The sequence below is a fragment of the Micropterus salmoides genome, unplaced genomic scaffold (genome assembly GCF_014851395.1).
Source record: "Micropterus salmoides isolate LMB-PRFRI ecotype aquatic unplaced genomic scaffold, ASM1485139v1 Ms_hic_scaffold_3589, whole genome shotgun sequence".
NCBI classification, from domain to species: domain Eukaryota; kingdom Metazoa; phylum Chordata; class Actinopteri; order Centrarchiformes; family Centrarchidae; genus Micropterus; species Micropterus salmoides.
In genome coordinates this window covers 9,446-19,623 of record NW_024042916.1, presented here as the reverse complement: position 1 = coordinate 19,623, position 10,178 = coordinate 9,446, and the positions used below count along the sequence as shown (strand labels likewise).

At 39.8% G+C, this 10,178-nt stretch overlaps 1 pseudogene; it reads right to left on the bottom strand.

The window, feature by feature from the left end:
* Positions 1 to 3,659: 3,659 nt before the first annotated feature.
* On the bottom strand, positions 3,660 to 9,326 carry LOC119884614 (annotated as a pseudogene).
* Between the last annotated feature and the right edge of the window lie 852 nt (positions 9,327 to 10,178).

The window sequence follows — 10,178 nt, the reverse complement described above, 5'->3', positions numbered from 1 at the left end:
AGAATAGTTTAAAACCACAATTACCATCTGCCTTTAAATATGAAAGAAATAAGAACTAAATTGACATTTATTGTGTTCTTAATGTTTGTATGTGGGTGTTTTAAAGGCAATGTGGATCTTTTAGAACAATTAGAGAAGTACAGTACCTGTGATCTCGTTCCACATTTTATTATGTGTCATGTAATGTGGGAACTGGTCTTGGTCTCGACTTGGTCTCAGCCCCTAAAGGTCTTGCTCTTGTCTCTGTCTAATAAACTTTGTTCTTGGTCTTGACTACAACACTACTAACCAAAGTAAGAGGAGAAATACTGTATCAGTTATGGGAGAGTCTGTGCTTTTCTTGGTCAGTTCTCTCTGTTCATTGTGTGGTCAGGTTGCTGCGTAATTGTGAAGACGAAAAAGAAATGCAGAACACTGAGGTGTGAGAGATTGTTTATGGCAGTTATGATATAAACAAAAGATAAAATCTGAAAACCGTTTTTGACGCTGAACATGGAAACATCACACTGATGTCAGACATTAAAAAGGAACTAGCAGGGTTTGGTGCAGATGTATGAATATTTGAGAGAAGTCCGTCTGTGATGACTTCACTGTGAGACCAATATACCTCCAAAAACTATACTGTGATAAAAGCAGCTGCAGGCTCAGCTATAGAGCAAATTAAACAGGACAATTTGTTTTTAAAGAGTCACAATTAAAAACCACGATATTCTCAGTTACAGCATGTAAAAGTACTTAGCACACAGGTAGCCTACTTTTTGTAAAGGACAAAGCAAAAGAAGTTGGCCACAGCAAACTTTCTAATATCCAATAAAATGTACACAAACAACTATATTAAAAAATATTAACATCTGGGGAGTTTCCACAATTGTAAATTAAAACTAATGTTTCTAGCTTTTCTGGGTTTGCCTTTCACACAACTCTAAGCCACTTATTTCTACATGTGACCTTCAGCCTACTTTTACAAGACACATTTTCAATATTCCCTCTTTTATTGCAATGAATGTAAGTTTAGATATTCAGTACCTGACACAGAGAGAAGGAAGACGACAAATCCTCTCGCTGCTGCAGTTAAACTCATATTTGCTCCTCTCATCTCTCTGTGTGGCTTCAGAGACAATAAAACATGTCAGCAGATAAACTAATGTACACAGGTGATATACAGTATCAGTCACATCAATAAACAATTGTACTTACAATGAAGAAGGACGCTGTCTTTAAAGATACCTTTCCTCTGTGGTCAGTGAGCAAAAAACGGATGTCAGGCTGTTAGACAACTAGATTTCCTTCCTCTTTAGATTACTAATATACATGATGAGCTGAATGCAACATCAAACAACAACACCCACATCAAAATAAAGTTTGACATTTTACAACTATAAATAAGAGAGAATAAGAAAATAATATTACTGTTGGTATTAAAGCGCAAAAACAAGAGAGGTGTTTAAGTTGGTTTGATGCTCACTTGACACTTCCAGTGCATCTTCAGACAGTGAAATAACCTTTATACCAGTATAAGTTCAAAGAGATGGACTGCAGCAGTATGGGATGCAAAAAGTGTAAGAAACGTAGATCAGAAACAATGAATTAAATTTTGCAGCTCTCTCACTCACAGTCATTGTGACTCTGTGTCACTGTAACACAGAGCACATCTGACAAGATGCTGCTGGAGGTAAGACAGAAAATATGTCTTCTTGTAATTTGGGTGAAGTGACTCTTTGAAACAGGCAGTGGAGGGAGCTCTCAGAGGAAGCCTGAATGTGCCACAACAAAGTTTCACCACTAGAGGGCAGTGAAACATCACAGATACTGAATCAGGACGCTGAAACATTTTACCATCCATCACTGATTGTTAAGTCAAATTGAAGTTTACTTTGGCGTTTTATTATCACATTTTAGTATTGAAACTATTTGCATTTTAGCTTTACCCTGGACATTCACTTTATTTAGTATTATAGGCGCATATTAAGTTCACAAAGTGTCAACAGCTCACATTGGGGAGCAGCATATTAGATATTGCAATAGCAGCAAACTTTTGATAATTGACTTATTTTGGCTGAACAAAGACTCATAATTAAGGTGTTGCACAAACTATCGATGATGGGCTCTTATTCTGAAAGGCTTCACACTTAGTGAACCTCGACCTGCTCTGCTTCCATGAATGACCCCAAAGAGTTTAAATGGACTAAATTGACATTTAGAGCTCAAATGTAAGTTAATGTCCTCTTCATTAAACTGTCTGTGCATCTTTATATCGGCAACATCCCGAATCATAATAATCTGTTACGCTGTGGCACATTTCATCCTCATAGTGACAAGAACAGATAATGTGAGCAATAAGCCAAAGCAAAAAAATACATTTAAATTTTATTTGTCTTGATAGCTGCACACAGAAACTCGTCAGGATTTTCTGCTACATGCTGCTGCTGACTGTCTGCGCTGCTGACTCCACCCTGCTGCTGCTACTGAGAACTGAAAAGGAAAACTTTTGGAGTTGAAGGTAAATGGATCCACTTCCTCCACAGACTCGCTCTACTGTGATGTTTCAATGCCGTCCTACCATGAGGTGAATCTGCTTCAACTGCACTGAAGAAATCACATAAAACTTGTGTAAAGTTAGAGTTTTAAATTTAACTGTAAATCTGAAGTCGGCCTGTTTTATTGATGCAGGAGGCTCTAACCTGACTGGACTTCACACCATGTCTTCCTGCTGCTCTGTGTCTTCTGTCTGTGCTGCAGTGACGCTCTTAAAGTCTGAGACACTGACATACGCAGGATCAGAGTCTAACTGATGGGAGAGACGACAAAATGAAGCTCAATGGACCTCTTTCATTAAACCTGCATATAATTAGATTTGATCAAAAATGTATTCAGTCACGTTTACAAGTAAACGTATTACTGGTTTCTACTCAGCAAGTTGTATTTCAAACATAAATTCACTTCACACTTTCCAGAGCATTTATGAGTCAAGTTATTATAACTGTGATTTAGGGGACATTTTGTCAACAGTACCTCTCTCTCACCTCTATCATCTCTACATGTTCATTTGTTTCAGAGGTGGAGCTCGAGTTTTCTTCTTCCTGGATTGAGTCCAACAACAACAAATAGAAATTTTAACAATAATGAAATTCAAAACACTAAAACTAAAGGAAGTTTGAAGAATAAAAGAGCGGTGACTGAACTGATGGATTGTGATTGTTTTACCTCGTCCACAGATTCAGGAGAAGCAGAGGAATCAGCATCAAGACCACCAGAGTCAACCTGATGATATTCATGACTATTGTTGAATTCCCTAGAAATAAAAAAATATATATGTGATATACCTTACTTGTACGATTAGATTGGGAAGTCATTTTGCCAGTTGATACTGTCTGTAGTCACAGCTACAGAAAAACAGTCTGAAATTTTATTTCCGTTGTACCAGCTATAGGAGTGACAATGTGTTGGTTTTTACATATTAATATGTGAATCAGGTCTGGTGCAGTAAACATCTGTGTATACAGGTGAATGTAGAAAAACACCTGCCACAACATCAGATGTAAGGTGGAGTTATGACGTCCTCTTCTGTTCTGGGCTTCACAGTAATAATTCCCACTGTGTTCAGCTCTGAAGTCAGTGATGGTGAAGTTCTGTCCTGATGCTTTTGGTGAGTCTTCATTCTCCTTGTACCAGGTATATTAGCTGCTGGGTTAGCATCACTGCTGCAGGTCAGAGTCACTGAACTGCCCTCCACTATCTCAGCAGAGGGACTCACTGACACAGAGGGAAGCTTTGGAGCATCTGGAGGAGAAAGAAATGAGGACAGATATCAGAATCAGAAATACTTTATTGCCTCCGAGGGGAAATTCTTTTGTCACAGTTGCACTTGTCAAAGGCAGATAGATAAAGAGTATATAATATAATAGTATAAATATAAAAAAAAAGACCAATATAAAGGTGTGTGGGTATGTACAATATTTACATTATTAAGAGTTATTATGGTGAACCAAAAAGGGCAAGTGAATAAATAGCAGCAGAGAATATTGCACTTTACTTATTAAACAGGTAATATTGGACAGAAAATAAGTAATGAGGTCTAGTTTAATAACTGACTAAGTGTCAGAAACTTAAAGGGAGGAGTTATAAAGTTTGATGGCCACAGGCAGGAATGACTTCCTGTGGTGCTCTGTGGTGCATTTTGGGGGAATGACTCTTGCACTAAAAGTGCTCCTGTGTTTGAGCAGCAAGTCATGGAGTGGGTGGGAGACATTGTCCTCCTCAGAAAATAGAGACGGCTTTGGCCCTTCCTGTAGATGGGCTTGAGTGTTCTTGGCCCAGTCCAGTTTATTGTCCATGTGCACTCCCAGGTATTTGTAATCCTCCACAATGTCCACAGGGACCCCCTGGATGGAAACAGGGGTCACTGGTGCCTTGGCTCTCCTTAGATCCACAACCAGCTCTTTAGTCTTTGTCTTTAGTGTTGTGACAAAGTCCCAACACAGATCTGTATCAGCCTCGTCACCCTTGCTGATCCATCCAACCACAGCAGATTATCAGAAAACTTCTGAAATTTGTTTGTGTTGTGTTGAAAAGAGTAAGAGTTATGTGTATGAGGGATCTTAAACTTTGGAGGTGGTTTTGTGACTGGCAGCAGGCAGAGCTGTGTGTTGGGACCACTTGAATTATGCTCATTAAAATCGAAGAAGAGACCAGAAAAATGTCCCTCATACATGTTTTAGAGAAAACGTAGGTGAGTTATATCACCCAAACATGTTGAAATATTTTGGAAAAACTGGAGTAGGGCTTTCCCCGACAAAGGATCTCTCTCTCTCTCTCTCTCTCTCTCTCTCTCTCCTGTCATTCACTGGTCTTGTGCAGAGTTTTGTGTGCATGCCGTGCTGCCGACAACTGAATGCACATCACGGTTCCTCGTGGGTCTAAAATAGCCGGCTATTTAAAAACAATGTAATATTCTTTGTGTGGTTCATCAACGGTGATAAATTATCCGAAAGCCCGCGAGGTGCGGACAACTCGGCGCAACACCAATGAAGCTGGGACTCCGTCTCTTCCAGTGGCGTTTTCTCCCAGAGGCCAAGGGAAGCCAGGCTTCCCCTGTTTTTATCAGACTATTTCTCATTTAAATAAAAACACAATGTTTTTATTTTCGATAAATCTTATGAACTGTTACTATCATCTCTTCCCCATTTCTCACTGAGTATTTTACAACAAGTGAAACAGCGTCCCTCTAAATGCGTTGGATGTGTGGTGAAACACTATATTGCACCACCGTAGACTGACCTGCAGTCTGACTACACGGGGGAGACCAGGCAGAGTTGGCATCCCTTTGTGAAAAAAAAGTAAATGATTAACCAATCAGACGAGGCCACTGTCATGCCACTGCCTATCTGTGATTAGTCAGGATGATGCCAAGGGAAGCCAGCCGCTGTCTGACTTCACGCCTGTCAAATCACAGCATGCGATCAACGTCATTCAGATGAAATAACGGGAGCTGTTAGCAACTTTAGCTGGTGCAGTTATGGAGGGTGGAGATTTGGAGGTTTAGTTATAATAAATAGCTTTATTAAACTACCACTACAGCAGCAATTTAAGATTAAATCTGATGGAAGACCAACGCCAAAACTGGAGCTGGCCTGGAGAGGAAAAAGGGGTTTCGGACGTTTAGTGAGGAAAACTACATCCGTACAGAGTGGCTAGCTGGTAGCGCCAAACTTCAGTTGACTCTGTTGCAGTGGGAAATTCTATAACTTGGTTATTGACCACTTCGCCACCATGACAGACAGGAGAATGCCCTTCCTTTTCAAATAGGGTGAGTGAAATGACACCTCCTTCTCTCCATGAACTTAACTGAACTGCAACTGTGTGTGTGATTTTTGATGTGGTTACATTGTTTTGCTTTGCTTGCCTGGAGTTAGCTGCTGAATGAATAGTCAGCTGAAGTAACCTTATTGTTTTTACTGCGGTTGTGTACGCATAGATAATGAGCTCTGGACAGCACCTGCCACAGGGCCCTGGGCCAGGTTAGGCTACCCCACCCCACTGGTCTCTTCAGCAAGTGTTCCTCCTCTGCCACTACACACATACACAATACACTACACATGCGCACTGACGACCCAGGGTTAGGGTTACAATACATATATTTATACTTTTCTGCAGATGACTCATGTTGATACTGTAATGTAATTGCATGGGGTTAAAAAAGGTAGTCCTTCCTACAACTCAAAAAATGATGCCATGTAACAAAATCCAGGAAGTACTTTTCTTTCCAGCTAAATGTATTTGGAAAAAGTTCTAGTTCTATGTAAAATCAGACGTTGGGCACCCCCATATAGAAAAATGGCATGATCCTAAAGTTAGCTGCAGTTTACTCACATTTCACATTGATAAAGACAAATTCAGATGTCTTCCTCCCCAGCTTGTTTCTGCTACACAGTAATATTCTCCAGAGTCAGAGGACTGGATGGACCTGAAGACAAGCTGTGGTTCTTTACTTAGAGGATGAAGGTTTGGATTTCCATTCTTCTTGTACCAGGTATTTAGCTGCTGGGTTAGCATCACTGCTGCAGGTCAGAGTCACTGAACTGCCCTCCACTATCTCAGCAGAGGGACTCAGTGACACAGAGGGAAGCTTTGGAGCATCTGGAGGAGAAAACAAGAACACATTTAACATTTAATTTCAGTATGAGGTTGAGTTTTCACAGTGGAGCATTTTAAATGGACAATATTTCATACAAACTCAAAGTGGAGGTGCAGCTTGATTTCCTCCTGTATCAGAAATTACATGTTGTCATGTTGGACACTTTATTACTAATGCAAAGAAGACGTTTAAAAGAGAGTGGTAATCTTCATGACATTTTAAGGTGTGTGTGTGTGTGTGTGTGTGTGTGTGTGTGTGTGGTTTGAGGGTCCATCTAAGGCACATATTGGAAAATACCGAACTAGAAGGATCTATAAATAAAAGAGGAACAGATGTCTTCATTTTAGACTGAACTGTCAACACACACACACACACACAATAACCTTCATAAGATGTTGAACACTTGGAACTAAATTAATAAATATTCAGATGAAAATGTTACCTGTGACAGACAGAGTGACTCCAGGTGAACCAGTATATGTCCCATTTGGTTGGTTTGTTATGAACCTGAACTTGTACTCAGCTGAGTCGCTCTCTCTCAGATCTGTGATTCTCAGAGAGCAGAAGTTTTCATTACAGGTATACTCGACACGACCTGAATACTCTGACTTTGTTTTCAGATCCACAGTTTCATCACCTTTAAACCAGAATGTTTCTTCAACTGTAGTATAATCGTCATTAATAAGGAATGGATATCTAAAGGTGCAGTTTATTTCCACTGTTGATCCTTTTAAGGCACAGATCTGAGTAGAATTGTAAGTCACTCCCCAGCCAAACAGGCTCTGTACCACTGGAACACAGAGCACATCAGACATAACAATCAAAATGAATAACTTCATTTAACATTCAGTTAATAAGACAAAGAGGATCAAACTACTGATATGATTTGTGGAAAGGAGACCTGGACAAGCTCAATTATCTGACTGATTATCTGCAGTTATTGACATAACAGTTCATAATCATGCATCTATCTAACTGCTCAACTGGAATTTTATCAGGTATTTATCATATTTTATCATCACTGGGACACAGAAATATTTGTTACTCCCGGGTGTTGCCTGAAAAGTGCATCTTATAAAAAGTCTTCCAAACAAAAAAATGTATAAAATGATATATTACACACTTTTCTGGGATAGAGCAGAAGTTCAGTATGATGTTGTTTTGTATCATTGTTTTCCTTTCTAACTTCTAACAAACACAATGAGTGGCTTGATTTCCTCTTGTATTAGAAACTACATGGTGTCCTGTACCTTGAATTCTAATTGCACACTTTGTTACTGAAGCAGTGGTGGAAAGACACGCTGAAGGAGAGGTAATCTTCACGTCTTTAAGAAGTTTCTTCGATAATTTTCTTTCATTCATTTTTTTGACTGCAGTTTCTGTAAAGTGTGTGTGTGCATTGGCAATTAGGGTGCATCTAAGGTGTCTTTAAAAGTGGCGTGCTATTTATACGCCATTCCAAGATATCATGTTACTGTAGGGCTCATATTTGAAATACCAAGGTAGAAGGATGTTGCATCTGAAATTAAGGGTCAAGATTGCAGAATAAACACAATCAGAGAATGTCTATGATGGTGGTCACAATATTTTGTGAACCAATGACATGATGACAAATGTTATTTTGCAAAATATTCAGTGCTTTTGTAGTGAAGAGAGGAAATAAGAAATTATTATGTAACATGTCTACAATATCGTGGGTAAATGATTTGGTTTTATCCAATTCTACACTGAGTAACATGCAGCATATGTACAGTACAATAGGTTAAAAGCTCGACCTTGTTGGTGTCATGTCAGGGAATGTAAACTCACACACTGAAGGAGAAGAGAAGTCCTTATATCCTTCTACAGCACAGGAAACAGTGTCTTCAGGATACAAGTAGCATGAATAAGATGTTCCTTTGTTAACATACATTCCCTTGATAAACCAGAGGTAGTTAATCTGATCATGTAGACGACAACTGCTGTGACAATTCATCTCTGCCCAGATATAAGACTGGTAGACCTGTAATCTGCTCACCTGCACCTGGAGATCTGAATATGTGAATAAGGAACAGAAATCTTCATTTTAAAGTGAACTGTCAACACACACAGATGCAAGTCATCTTGTTGTCACTTGAAGCTAAACTAATAAATATTCAGATGAAAATGTTACCTGTGACAGACAGAGTGACTCCAGGTGAACCAGTATATGTCCCACCTGGTTGGTTTGTTATGAACCTGAACTTGTACTCAGCTGAGTCGCTCTCTCTCAGGTCTGTGATTCTCAGAGTGCAGATGTTGTTAGAACAACTGTACTGCAAACGACCTGCGTATCTTGAGTCTGTTCTCAGATCCACATGTTTTTTATCTTGCAGTTGAGTAAACCAGAATGTTTCCTCAACTTTAGTATCACTGTCATTTATTCTGGATGGGTATCTGTAGGTGCAGCTTATTTCCACTGTTGATCCTTTTAAGGCACAGATCTGAGTAGAGGTGTAAGTCACTCCCCAGCTGTTCTGGCCCTGAATCACTGTAACACAGAGCACACCAGGAATTACAACCAAAATAAACAACTGCATTTAACAATAAGTTAAACATACAGTGTGTAATTCCTGGCCACATGCTCTAAACAAAATGGAGGCAGCATTTCACCTCCTTCTTCCCCTCAGCCAGGCTACTCTCTAAGTGATTGTGCTCCTCTGCTCTTTTCTATTCACAGCTGTTTATGTCTCCCTGGGAAAGTGGGCGTCACTTCTTCTGCAACAATGAAGTTGAAAAGACCATCACCTTGTGTGATGATCTGTGGGGAGACGCTTTTCTCCTGCCTGTGTGTCTGCTCCTCTCTGTTGAGGTGGTGGCAGTAGAAACGAGAGGTCGAGGAGCGCGACAGAGAGGGAGAGCAGCTCATGCAGCGTCGACAAGCTACTTCTTCGTTGTTGGGACACAGAAATATTTGTACTTCCAGATGTTTCAGATTTGAGGATCTCAACAAAATGCATCCATAGGGATGTTTTGTATTATTCTTTCCGACACTGACCAGTAGTGTTGTAGTACACAAGACCGGTCTTGGTCTCAAGACCACCTTTTGATGGTCTCGGTCCCCTCTCGGGATTGACTGCATTTGTTCTTGTTCTCGACTCTGGATTATTTCAAGAGCAGTCAAGACCTGAACTTTGGAAATATCAATATATTGCCTGAATGTTGTCTGATTTATTTGTTAATATACTAACTTTTGATGTAAAACGTATTGCTTCAAATGCAACCAATAACGCTAATTAAAAACGGAGTTGTTACTGTTAATGGCTGTCACCCCTCCCCGCTTCCTCATTTGTGTGAGAGAGTTAGCTTTTAGATGTGACGGCAGGGAGTGGAGACCAAGTAACACTCCTCCACTTCTATGGAAAATGTACATATTGAATAGGTTTCTCTGTATGGCCATAAGCACACGGCACTTTACTTTAAAAGAGCTAATTTTGAGTTTGAATCACAGTTGCAGATCAAAATGAAGGATCAAATACGGAAGACAAGAGTAACCTGAAAACCTAATGCTTGCACAAAAAATTGT